A 13360-nucleotide genomic window follows, 5' to 3' on the forward strand; every position below is an offset into this window, starting at 1 on the left:
AAGGAGGATAAAGAAGCAAGAGATTTGTTTGTCTACATCTGACTTTATTATTTTCTTCAAAGCTTCCCGGTTCTTGTGACAAAACCACTAGCGCCGTAGTACAGTGTGGGGCCATTTCTTTTTCTCATTCAAAGTGTCATATAGATGTCAGGCATATTCTAGAACAATGCTGTCCCCTACAGTAGCTACTAGCCCAGTGGTTCTCAACCAGGGATGATTTTGCCCCCTAGGGGACATTTCTGGGGCAATGTCTGGAGCTATTTTTGGTCATCACAACTTTTGGGGGGGTATTGCTGGCACCTAGTGGGTGGGGGCCGGGGCTTTTGTTAAAGCAGCCCACCGTGCACAGGACAAGCTCCCACCGCAGAGAATGATGCAGTCCCAAATGTAAACAGTGCCAAGGGTGAGAAGTGCTACACTAGCCATATGGGGCTGGCTACTTTTAAAAATGTAAATAAGTTAAAATTACATAAAATTAAAAATCCCATTCCTCGGTGTCATTGGCCACATTTCGGATGTTTAATAACCACATGTGGCTAGTGGCTCCTGTATTGGACAGCACGCACAGGTACAGATCATCGCAGAAAGTTCTCTTGCTCCATCGTTGCAGAGATTTCTGTTGGACAGCCCTCTTCAGATGCTTAGCAAGTGGATTTTAACTGCCTTTCAGTTTCTGATTTGCATGAGACCTGTAATAAAATTTAGTAATCATGACTGTAGTCCTGCCTTCTCTCGGAGAGATGCATTTGGGGCTCCATTGTATCAACAGAAAAAAAGAAAATGTTTTACCTTGTTAGGGCCAGTCCTTACCTGTAAGATGACACATGGCCTAGATTGTCACGAAAGATATTTCTGAGATAATTTCTGTGATTCTAAATTCAATTTGCTTTTTGGGGAAAAAAAAGGACTCTAGAATATTGTTCTAAAACGCCCAACTGGCTTCCCAGCAGATGGCGCTGCTGCCACATAGTTGCGTAAGCAAAAGGCTTGCTCCTCACAAATGACCCATTGTAAGATGGTTTACAACATAGGCTCTGGAAATTTCCATTCAGGAACAAAAACTTTGTAGTGATAAATTCCATTGACACTGGGTTTCCTTCTTCCCTTCCAGCATACCCCAAAAATGCAAATATGACTCTACAGAACCTCACTTCCCAGCTCCTTTGTTTTTCTTCTTGATCTGATCATGTTGACATTTGTAACTGCTCAGAATTTAGACAGAAAAAGAACACTAGCATCCTGCCACTTGCTAATTCATGTAATCGCGTTAATTCATTTATTCAGGAAACATTCAGTGCCTGTGTCTGCACTCGGCCCTCTTCTAGACACCAGGGTAGCCACAGTGAAGGAGACAGGCAAAGAATTTATATTGACTTTCTGGATCTTAACACTGTGGTTGGGGGAATCATCTGCTAAGGAGTACGGATGATAGGCACTTCGCTATAGCTTTCTTTTTGCAAACATTAGTTAAAAAAAATAGCCCGGTTTCTCATTTAAAATGTATTGGGCAGACTCATGCTTATGTTAATCTTCCCTTGGCCAAATCCTCGGAGTACGGGACTGCACAGAATTACTAGAACAGCATTTTTCTTCTTAAATCTTCCAGACAATTAACCAATTTGCAGATCCCTATAATAGATGGTCATCTCCACAAATGGGAAAAATACCACCACTACCTCCCTCCTTGCAATTTGGGAAAATTTCAAATTACCTCACTTAGCAGTGCTGAGAAAGAAGATTCGGTTTAAATAGGGAGTCTTTTTTTATGAGGCTAGATATGGTTATGTTCATCAGTGGCATATACCTTTGGACACTTGAGCACAATCTGGTGCAACCTCATAAATTCTATCATCAAACTGGTTCAGTGACATTGCATAGGACACCCCCCCCCCTTCATGAATGAGGGCTGTAAATTTTTAGCCTTACGAAACCATCTTTTAAGAATGGTAATTACTATGTCTGTTTTTAGAGTGCACACTGAACTCATATTATTGTAGTCCGGTCTCCGATTGTTGGTTACTACACTCCCTTGGTTTTATTCCAGTAGAAAATGCCGAGGGGTTGGTACACATCTCCGGCACAATTCCTGTTATAATGAAACAAGCGAGCAAGAAGAGGAAGGCGGGGAAGCACAATTGATTTACTGTGGGTTTGTATTGGGGCTGATTGACGTAGTCTGGTACTCCGTGTACCAGGTTGGAGTGGTTAGTCATTAAGCAGACACTTGGGTCTCAGAAACAAGGGACCAAGATGTGCTCAGCTGCCTATTGTGGAGAACGGAGTTGGGGATTTATAACGTGGGGAAAGCTTAGCGTGAGGGCTTGGGTAGAAGACCCAGGCCGCATCAAAAGCAATTAAACACCACCTCCCATTTTAGAGGGTTTGCTAAGGGCTAGGCCCGACGGATCAGTGATTTGTAAGCCTTGCCTCAAACCCTCACAACTCTGCTACCCCATTTTACAGACAAGGGGGTGCAGAGGGCTTAAAGAATTTACAAGAAGTCGCACAGTAGGTGGTGATGCCCGACTTGAATGCAGAGGCCAGAGCTCTTGAGCGTAACAGCTCTGCTTTTGTCATCTGCAGTCGTCCCAGAGCTCTGTCCCTGGGTCCTGTTAATTTTTGGCAGGTCTTAGAGGTGGAGGTGGAGCCAAGTCCAGAGGTCAACGGTCTGGGCCCACCTGGAGGCAGCTGTGTCTAGTTAGGTTGGACGTGGCTCAGCCCTTTCCCCAACCACAAGAAAGCAGCCTGGGAGGTCCCAAGCTTGCTGCTCTGGGGCAGGCAGCTCAGGCTTGCCCAGCTGGGGACGCTGGTGAGTACAGAAGCCTGCCCTCCCCGGGGACCAAGCCCCCAGTGGCAAATGCCATTTCTTTCTTCTGACCTGAGAGTATTTCTTACGAACCTTGTCGGTGTCGAAAATATTGGTCATGTGGCAGGTGGAGAGGAGGCCTGGGCTTTGAACAGAATCGTGGGACTGGTCATTTGTTGCCTGTCTATATTTGGTTCTTTTCTTTTCTCACCCTATTACTGTTCTATCGCTGCGTTGTCCGTTAGCACAAACGTCGTGGCCTAACACAATACATACGTATGATCTCCCAGGTTCTGAAGGTCAGAAGTCCGGGTGCAGTGTGACAGGATTCTCCATTCAGGGTCTCACAGGGCCCAAATCAAGGTATTGACCCAGGCCACAGTTCTGATCTGGGGGCTCGGATCCCTTTCTCCGAGGTCGCTGGTTGTTGACAGAAATTCAGCTCCTTGCAGTGGTGGGCCTCAGGGCCCTGTTTTCCTGCTGGCTGGCAGCTGAGAACTGCTCTCAGCATCTGGAGAGGAACCTCCCACGGTTCCTTGCTCTGGGCCCCTCTCCCTGGGAATTGTGCGGCTCGGATACTGGATGCAGCTCTCTTCCAGGACCAAGTGGCTTGCATCTCCCCAGCTCCTCTGCTGCGGCCAACTGGAGGAAGCTCTGCTTCTAGAGGGTTCGCCTGATTAAGTCAAAGCCTACCTAGATAATCTCCTGATTTGGGACCTTAGTTACATCTGCAAAATCCCTTCAAGAGCCACTTGGATTGGTGTTGAACTGAATAGCTGGCCGGAGGAGTGTGTGTACCCAGGACCCAGAATCTTGCGAGCCACCTAAGAATTCTTCCTCCCACACCTGCCAATGGCTAATTGCCATCAATGTGGTGTTGATTTGTCCCGAGTCCGATATGTGATAATATGATCATGATGATTTTTGTTATCTAATCAAACACGTATATGGTGCTTATTCTATGTCAGGCACGGCTCTAAGGTTTTCACAAGTGTCAGCTCATATGATGCAATAACTCTTTGATACGGTTGTGTTACTACGTCCATTTTAGAGCTAACAACATGGCCAGAGAGAGGTCAAGTAACTTCCCCAAGGTCCTACAGCTCTATCGGGGACCGCTAGGTCCCTTAATCATATCAAGCCTAGATCAACAAGTTTGAAAGTGATAAACGACGGTCCACGCGGGACCAAGAAGTGGGATCCCTCAGCCTTGACTCCATTCCCTTGGGAACCTGCTTACTAAGTACAAGGTCACTGGCATGCCTGCCTGAGGGGTGAGGTGGGGAGTGCTGTTTGCTCTTAAGCGGCCTCCAGAGTCTTCTGTTAATCTAGGTATGTTGTGGATGGAATGTTTGTTCCCCCCAAATGTTTGTGGGTCATATGTGGGAATCCTAACCCTCAAGGTGATGGTATTAGAAGGTGGGCCCTTTAGGAGATGATTAGGTCGTGAGGGTGGAGTCTGCATGATGGGACGAGTGCTCTCATAAAACAGACCCAGAGAGCTCTCTGGCCCCTCCTGCCATGTGAACTTATGGGGAGTAGATGGCCCATGGCCCATCCCCAAACCAGAAAGCTGGTCCCCACCAGACACCAATATACTAGCACCTTAGCCTTAACTTCCTGGCTTCCGGAACTGTGAGAAATACGCTTCTGTGTGTAAACCCCCTCCCCACCCCAGGCTATGGCGTTTTTGTTATAGCAGCCCAAATGGACTTAAGACGAGGAGGGACAGTTTCAATGAGACAGATGTTTAACAGGAGTCTCCCCTAAAGTTTATAAAAACCAAAAGGGAAACCAAGCAACGTGCTTATGAAATATGGCTAAGTTTGCTACCGGTCCACCTCCTGGCCCAGCCCCTGGCCAGCTCCCCTTGAGCAGAGGACACAGGTCTCTTGCCTTATCTCTCCTGACTTCCCTTAAGCATTTATCTGTGGCATCTCCCCCATGCCCAGGACAGTGAGGCCAAGACAGACAGTAGCCCCCTGGTCTGCTTTCTGCTTAAGGCCCACCTTCCACACTCTGGTTTCCTGTCTGATTCCCTGCTGATGTCACTGGGAGTGACCAGCCCCTACTCTCTAGAGCAGGGACTTACTCTGCAGTCATAGGAGGTAGGTCTTATCAGGTGGCTCAGTGACCCCAAAACGTTAGGACCATTTAAATCCGAGGCAAGGTAAGGGAGCCTTCTGTTAATGTAATCTGGAAGCTGCTTCTGGTGAGTCAAGAATAGGTACGCCTAGGACTTCCCATGTCTTACTCCAGTCCCACCCTTCAGGATGTTTGGGCCAGGACTAAGGGAGGCGTGTTCGTGTTTGCCTTCCGCCGTGGGCTCATCTTGATGAGGGACGTGGCAAAAATCCTTGGCCCAGTCCTTTCATTACAGAAAAAGGTCCAACCTTCATGCTGTATTCTCCACGATGTGATGGAGAATGTCCTACTGCCTAATACACCCTCCGAGACCTTTAGACTCCTTCAAGTGTATAAATTCTCACTGATTTGACAAGATTGATTTTCTACCCTTTACTTTGCAAAATCCATTGTGAGGCCGAAGCAAGTAAAATTGATTTCCGCTCACTTTCCTCCCCACCCAAGGCCTCTTTGCTCACTTCAGGCGATATGAGATTTTTCAACTTTCTATACCCTTTTGAAAGCTTGGGGTTTTTTTGGGAGTACAGTGAAATCAGGTGGCTCCATGGGCCTGTGTGGGAATTTTAATGTGACGTTTTGGGTGTTTAAGCCTCCCAGGTTTAGAAGAGACCACTGTTGGAAACCTCAGTATTTACATTGTCAACGTTGGGCTATGACCATGGAAACTGGGCATGGTATCATCTGCTTTTCATCCAATTCACATTTTGTGCATTTTACCTAAATAAGAACATGCTTCAGAAAGCCACCGGTGGAAATTTATTCCTATGAGTTGCATTGTACAGAATCGAAGGTGCTGGGTGTGTGTTTGACTTCTCAACATGTGATACAAGGAACATCCCGTTTATTTCAGTTCTCTAAAGTGGATTTAATTGGTCCCAAACCACCATCAGCCTGGCTGGAAATTCAACCTAAGTCATAAGGTGAACCCCACGACAGAGTTAAGCAGAGATCTCAAGGGTCTGATGTTGCCTAGAATATGGAAGGAGGGCCTCCCGGTCTTAGGTCCATGTGGGCCCCAGTGGTGGTTGATGTCCAGGCTTGGGTGGTTCCTTGGAGACAGGAGCCTCTGAGGCAACCACAAAGCCTAATGATCAGGCTGAGGCTGGGACCCCAGTGCCCATGACCCAGCCTCCCTAGCGAGTACCTGTAGCAGCTGTTCTCACTCAGTGCTGTTGTGTGGGGAGAGGACATGAACACCTGCTCCTGGCACCTGCCCCCAAACCACAGTTCCCCCCTTAGTCTTGGGATATTTATGTCACCTCATGTCCACAAATTCCATCCTAGATCTCCCAGGGCTCTCTCCTCCGGCTCACCCTTCCAGCCCTCCCTTCCAACTTTCTAGTATGATTTTTCCAGAAAATCATGTGTGTTTCAGAAACACAAACCAAGAGAGTGGGCACTTGACATGGAAGATGCCTGCCTCAAGGGAAGCCCAGCCTTCAAGCCCGCATCATAAATGTTCATGAGCTCTGGGAGGTATGAGCCTGGGTGGTTTCTATTTTCCCAACAAAGCAGGAAGAGTGAGTAGGAGGGGGAGGTAAAGTTGGTCGTTAGAGGATAGGAAAGAGGTAAAGCAGTTGTCTTCCAGACTGGCAAAGGTAAGTGCTAGAGAGCGGTGGTAGGATTGTGAGGTTGTGGAGTGTCCACTTGAGATCCGTGGTCACAATTGTGTGTTTCCTCCAGCCACACACACAGTGCTCAGGTGTAGCAGTGGCATGGGTGCAAAACTGGGAAAGAGGGACAGGACAATCAAAGGACTGAAGGGGGAGTACCCAAGGGGCTGATTGCTGCCTGACCTGGGCAGGGATAGGGCACACCAAGGGCTCGGCTGGTGGGCAGTGCAAAAAATGGTAGGGCCAGTGTCCTGGAAGTCCCAGGGGTCTCAGTGAATCAGAGGACTATTGGTATCTAGAGCAAGTGGGTTAGAGCAAGAGGGGGTGGATTGTTAGTGAGAGGCTTGAGATCAAGATTTTGGTGTTTTTTTGTTTTGTTTTGAGATCAAGATTTTGGAGGCAGTTTGGTTATTGGAGATGACAGCCTCTAGGAGAAAGTGGGTGGTTTAAGGGAAAGCTCATTGGAAATGCAGGCCGCAACGGACAGAGGAATGAGGCTGTAGAGTGTATGATCTTCTTCGGGGCGGAAAATTGCCAAGAACAATGACAAGCATAAAAGTGTATGAGGAAGACGGAGAGCCAGGTCTAAAAACCAGACATTTGTTGATGACCATAACAAGGAGGGGTGGTGGCTCGCGTCCTCTGGTGGCATGCACTTGAAAAGAGATAGAGGTTTGAGGGAGGAGGAAGAGAAATGATCTAGAGCAGAGGTTGGCAAACAACGATTAGCAGACCAATCCATCTTGCTTCCTGTTTTAATAAGTAAAATCTTACTGAAACATAGCTACACCCGTTCATTTACATATTACCTGTGTTGGCTTTGGCACTAAATCAGAGTTGAATAGTTGTTCCAGAGACCACAAGGCCGGCAAAAAGTCTAAATTATTTACTAACTGGTTCTTTTTTTTTTTAAGATTTTATTTATTTATTTTAGAGAAAGAAAGTGCAAGCAGGGACAGAGATCTAGGGGGAGGGAGAGAGAATCTCAGACAGACACTGCTGAGTGCAGAGCCTTAACTGACTGAGCCACCCAGGCACCCTTTTCTTCTTTTCTTTTCTTTTCTTTCTTTTCTTTTCTTTTCTTTTCTTTTCTTTTCTTTTCTTTTCTTTTCTTTTCTTTTCTTTTTTCTTTTCTTTTCTTTTTTTCTTTTCTTTTCTTTTCTTTCTTTTCTTTTCTTTTCTTTTCTTTTTTTCTTTCTTTTCTTTTTTCTTTTCTTTTCTTTTTTCTTTTCTTTCTTTTCTTTTCTTCTTTTCTCTCTTTTTTTTTTTTTGAAGATTTTGTTACTATCTGGTTCTTAACAGAAAAAGTTTGCTGACCCCTGAACTGGAATTAGCAACAAAGAACATTAACCTTACATTGACAAGTAAGCACCATCAATATCACAATCACTTCTCTTGGTGCACAAATGTCAAATCCTTCTGTTCCTTCCAGTCTGAGTCTGCTCAAGGTCACCGGGTCAACCATTTTGACTCAGTTGATTTTTCTTTCACATTGGATCAACCCATTGGATGGCTGAAATGACAGAATGGTTGGCTGCTTTAGCTTTGTGCATAAATATATTTTTCTGTGTTAAGCCGGAGTCAGCATACATAATTGTAATGTTTGAAATTTATAGAGGTGAGTTTCATCATGTGCAAATCCAGAGTGCCATTCACCCAAAAATGAACTGCAGGCTCTGGCCCCACCGGCTGGCCTGTTAGAGTACTGAGTAAAGATGCTAGTGGATCTGCTTCCCCAACCAATTTCCTGTTCCACTTACTGGGTTCCTTGTATTAGCCTTAAAAATGGGGAACTGGCCTAGATGGGCTTGCCCAGCATAAAGAGACAGGTATGGACAGCATCCCCAGAGTAGTCAATCTGAAGGTTGCCTGTAGCCACTCATGTTCCTTCTCTGGAAAATTTGAATCAAGCAATAGAAAGACTCAGAACGGTCAACCGAGCCAAATAAATGGTGGGACAGTAGAGTAAATATTCATGTTATGCCCATTGTTTAGCTTCTTGAAACTATTTTTTTCTTTACTTATTTTATTTTATTTTGTTTCATTTTTTTAAGATTTATTTTTATTTTTTATAAATTTATTTTTTATTGGTGTGCAATTTGCCAACATATAAAATAACACCCAGTGCTTCTTGAAACTATTTTTTAAAAAATGCTCTTCTTGGGAACTGGGATCTATGCGGAAGGAGCAGCATAGATGCAGAGCAGTCTTGACTCTTGGGAAGACCGCTGATGGCAAGAACCCACCGGAAGCAGAGCCAACAGGTGCATATTCCGTAACAGATGTACTTTTCTCGTTTTAATAAGAAGGGCTGACACTGAAATAGCAAGAGCTACTGGAGTTATTTGCTGCCCAGAGATAGCCTAGGGATTCTCTCAGACAAAGCTATGAGTGGAGCGTTTGAGGTGCAAATGGTTTCCTTGGAAGATTTTTGATTAACAAGAGCATCACCCTGGCTGTTTTCCTCCCTGCATTTTCCAGAACTGACATTAACTGTGGTGTTCGTCAAAACGTATTTCAAATGTGGTTGTATCAGTTATGCTCTGGACCTGTCAAACTGCAGGTAATGGGAAAAAAAAAAAACATTAAAGAACTTAAACAAAAATTCCCGCACAGCCCCTGGCTCCTGACGGTTACTGATGGAAGCTGGCCCGGTTGTGCCCTTTGGCTCATTAATGTTTTTCTGATCCACCTGGTTTGTATGTTCATTGGGTTTCGTGATAACACGCTCTGCTGTTTGGAAATTTAGCAGTAGAAGAGAGGAAGAAATGAATATGTGTACTGGTACCAGCTACAGGAAAAATACACGATACCAGAGATTTGGAAGGATTTTGACCAGTGGGAATACCAATGTCTTGGTTCCAAGGCTCCAGGTGGACTCTCTTTTCCATGCCTGGTCAGTGATGACTCCTTTCCCTCTGATTAATGAATAAGCCAGTCTCTGTCTTTAGTTCAATAAACTGTGGGCTGGGGCAGCTGTTCCACTATGGGTCCCCACCAGTGGTGGTGATGCCAAATTGGTTGTTAAATGAGGCTGGCAGATCGTTTCCCTTGGGCTGTGAATCTTTGTGTCTCGTGTGATTTCCACTCTAGGTCACGACTAGAGACAGCTCGCTACTTTAGAAGGTTGAAAAACTTTCGTTTGATGTGAGACTTCCAACTGTCCTCTTGCTGGAAGAAGTGATCAAAACAAATGACTTCTTTCTGGAAACCTTCATCTTCTTAGGCTTGTCACAGGGGGCAAAGGTCCCTCTTTAAGTGGAGAGTCCTGGAATCCGTGTTAGTCATGTGGAGAATGACTCAGAGATTAGGGAGGGGGCTTGCTTCCCCACCCCACCCCCACCATGTGGAATAACAGGACAATATTTGATATTTGGCTGCTCTCAATGTAGAGGAATCAGTGTAGTGAACACTTTGCCTGCCTAGTGGAGGCAACATAATGACACTTATTTTTGTCTACTGTGGCATGGAGAATAGCTTCTGAGCAGTGGTATGCTGGTAAATACTTTAACATTCGGATTCCAGAAAAAAAAATACATCTGATTTGTAGTGTTTGCCAATTTCTGTGGTAGAAAGAGGCCCACCATGGCCAAGTTCAGGCCACCAACCTGATTCCATTGAGTGCAGAGTTAGGAAAGATGTGCACAGTGTTAGGAGCCAGTATCGACCGGCTCCAGCCATTCGGTGCTTTGTAGGAATGATTAGACCATAGACAACAAAGTAGGCTTCTGTTGACTGCTTCTGGAGAGTATCTGCTGGAGAAGAAGAAGAGTTAAGGGGATATGTTTCAATACTGTCACTTTTAACTATGCCTCACCTTTATGGCTTTAACACAGATAGGAGGGGCTGTCTAACGATGCAGGTTCATTCGGCTGTTCCAGGTAAGTTACATGTGGCCTCCAGCTACATTTTTTCATCATGACAGTACAGAGTTGTGGGAAGAACTTCGTATTGGAGCATGGATGGGGCCCACTGGGGGAAAGATCTTTCTTCTCTCCCCAGCTTGTCCAGTAATTGACCATTTCACTCTTGGACAAATCACGTGTCACCGACCCTCTTCCTTGCCTCCCCAACAACTTAAGCGTAACAGCCAGGCACCAGCTTCTTCCAAACCAACTGGAAAGCAAGTCTACAGGACTGTGCACTTTACCGTCATCTTCTCTACTCTCCCTCTGGAAGTTCAAACAATAAGACAATAAATGAAAGACAGAAATGAGATGTCAGCAGACTCACCGAGCCCAGAGCAAACTGTGCAGACTTCTCTGAAAAGATGTCACCACTCTGACACTAAAAAAGGTAACGTACAGCATGGTGACTGTAATTAATGATACAACGTTGTTGCATTGGAAAGTTGCTAAGGAAGTAGATTGTAAAAATTCTCATCACAAGAAAAAAAAATTTAGCCATGTGAGATGATGCATGTGAACCACACTCGTGGGGGACATTTTGCAATCTATACATATATCAAATCACTATGTGGTACACCCGACACCAATACAATGTTATAGGTCAATTGTATCTCAGTAGAATTGGGAAAAAATTAAAAGTTAAAAACAGATTCCTTGAGAGAAAAAGGAACATTAAAGAAAGGAGTTTCCCCCTATAATTCAAAAAGCGTGCATATAATTTGCTCATTAAAACCACTAATCGCCTTTGAACTCACCAATTCTTTATAATACAATTTAGGGAAGATATTGTCCAACTGTAAAATGACACACACAAGTTCTAAAAACACTGATTTCCACCTTGGACCTGATGATTTAGAGTCCCAACTGGGGTGGGGGGTGGAGAGGAAAGGGGGACCTCGTGTTTAAAAATACTCCCCTGATGCTCTAGAACCAAGAGAGGACTTGGTTACTGCTCAGCTAAGCAGCGCTCCAAGTTAAGCTGTGTTTTCTAGATCGCCAGTCCATACGGGATTGACAGATTAGTGTTGCCAATGATAAGAGGCCAAGCCTCTGTATCAGAGGCCCATGGAGACGGCACCCCATCAAACCTTTGGATCCCCAAACTTGGGAACTGATGTCCATGCTCACAAGCCCATGGTGTCTGCCAGCTGCTGGCCAGCCCCTCCTCCTACCCCTGGAGCAAAATGCCTGAAACACAGAAGCTTCTGAAAGCACGAAACTGAACGCAGTGTCCCACTGGGTGACTCTGATTGCCTTGAGGCTGGAAGAGCCATCAGAAAGACAGGTGGCCCTTCATGGACATCAGCTTTTGCTCTCGAGTCAATGTAGATCAAGCACATCAATTCTCTCTTTTCTTTAAAAAAGATTTTATTTATTTAATCATGAGGGACCCAGAGAGAGAGGCAGAGACACGGGCAGAGGGAGAAGCAGGCTCCCCGTAAGGAGCCTGATGTGGGACTTGATCCTGGACACTGGGATTATGCCCTGAGCCGAAGGCAGACGCTTAACCACTGAGCCACCCAGGGAAGCACATCAATTCTCTCTTTTTTTAAGTTTTAAAATTTTATTTATTCATTTTTTTAGGTACATCAATTGCAGTTCCTATTGCAATCAACTGTCAGTTAGCATCTCTGTCCTTATGGTAACTGACTTGAGTATAATCAGCAGGTGAACATACTCTTTATCATTGTCCATCTTTCTAAGCTTCTGTGTATTGATTTCTAGCCTCAGAGCTGGGCCAAAACAGCCTTGAACACTAAGTGATATTTCTACTCTGCCTCTCTCTGCACCTACTTATTCATCAAATAACAAATGCAGAAAGTCTGCCATGAGCCAGAGATAGAGCAATAAGGAAAAAATTCGACCAGAAACCCTGCCCTCATGGAGTCCCCCAGGGGAGGACAGTTAAAAAAATTACAAGCAAAGCAATAACAAACACGGTAATGTGATAAACAAAATCAATAAGTAAAATACATGCGATGTCAGATGGTGCTTAGTGCCATGGAGACAAGGAAGCCAGAGGGAGTGCTGGGTTGGGATTGTGCACCAACGGTGGCACTTAAACATGGTTTGGTCGCTAATGAAGACTCACAGGACCTTAAATGACAATGCTGACAAATTGGGAGTTTTTTAGAGGAAGAGGATGTGATAGAGAAAGAACATTAAAATGGGGCTCTGCTTTATTCATTCATCATTCAAAGGATATTGTGGCTCCTTCCACAGTTTGGCTATTGTGGACATTGCTGCTATGAACATTGGGGTGCAGGTGTCCCAGCGTTTCACTACATCAGTATCATTGGGGTAAATACCCAGTAGTGCAATTGCTGGGTCATAGGGGATAAAGAAGATGTGGTCTATATATACAGTGGAATATGACTCAGCCATCAGAAGAGACGAATACCCACCGTTTGCTTCGACGTGGATGGAACTGGAGGGTATTATGCTGAGTGAAGTAAGTCAATTGGAGAAGGACAATCATCATATGGTTTCACTCATACGGGGAATATAAGAAATAGTGAAAGGGATTATAAGGGAAAGGGGGGGAACTGAGTGGGAAAAATTAGAGAGGGAGACAAACCATGAGAGACTCCTAACTCTGGGAAACAAACAAATGGTTATGGAAGGGGAGGAGGGTGGGGGAATGCGGTAACTGGGTGATGGGATGAGCACTGGATGTTATACTATATGTTGGCAAATTGAATTTAAATACAAAAATTGTAAAAAATAATAAAAAAATAAAGTGAGGCTCTACATCACAGCTGAAGATCGTCTCGCAGCTAGGGGTCTGGAGAAGTCAGGGCCGGGGCTCTATTGCCCTCCATCCGCAAGGGCTGTGGGCAGCAGGATGCGTGCTTGCTTTCCCATCAGGAACCATAGGTGTGCACACG

General features: G+C 45.1%; 1 long non-coding RNA gene across 1 annotated transcript; it reads left to right on the forward strand.

Annotated features, from left to right (window-relative positions):
- The first annotated feature begins 1937 nt into the window (after window positions 1-1937).
- On the forward strand, window positions 1938-3746 carry LOC144307798 (uncharacterized). The gene is made up of 3 exons (XR_013374507.1): window positions 1938-2809; window positions 3097-3169; window positions 3406-3746. It is a non-coding gene; the product is annotated as an uncharacterized LOC144307798 (long non-coding RNA).
- Window positions 3747-13360: the final 9614 nt, after the last annotated feature.

The sequence above is a fragment of the Canis aureus genome, chromosome X (genome assembly GCF_053574225.1).
Source record: "Canis aureus isolate CA01 chromosome X, VMU_Caureus_v.1.0, whole genome shotgun sequence".
NCBI lineage: Eukaryota > Metazoa > Chordata > Mammalia > Carnivora > Canidae > Canis > Canis aureus.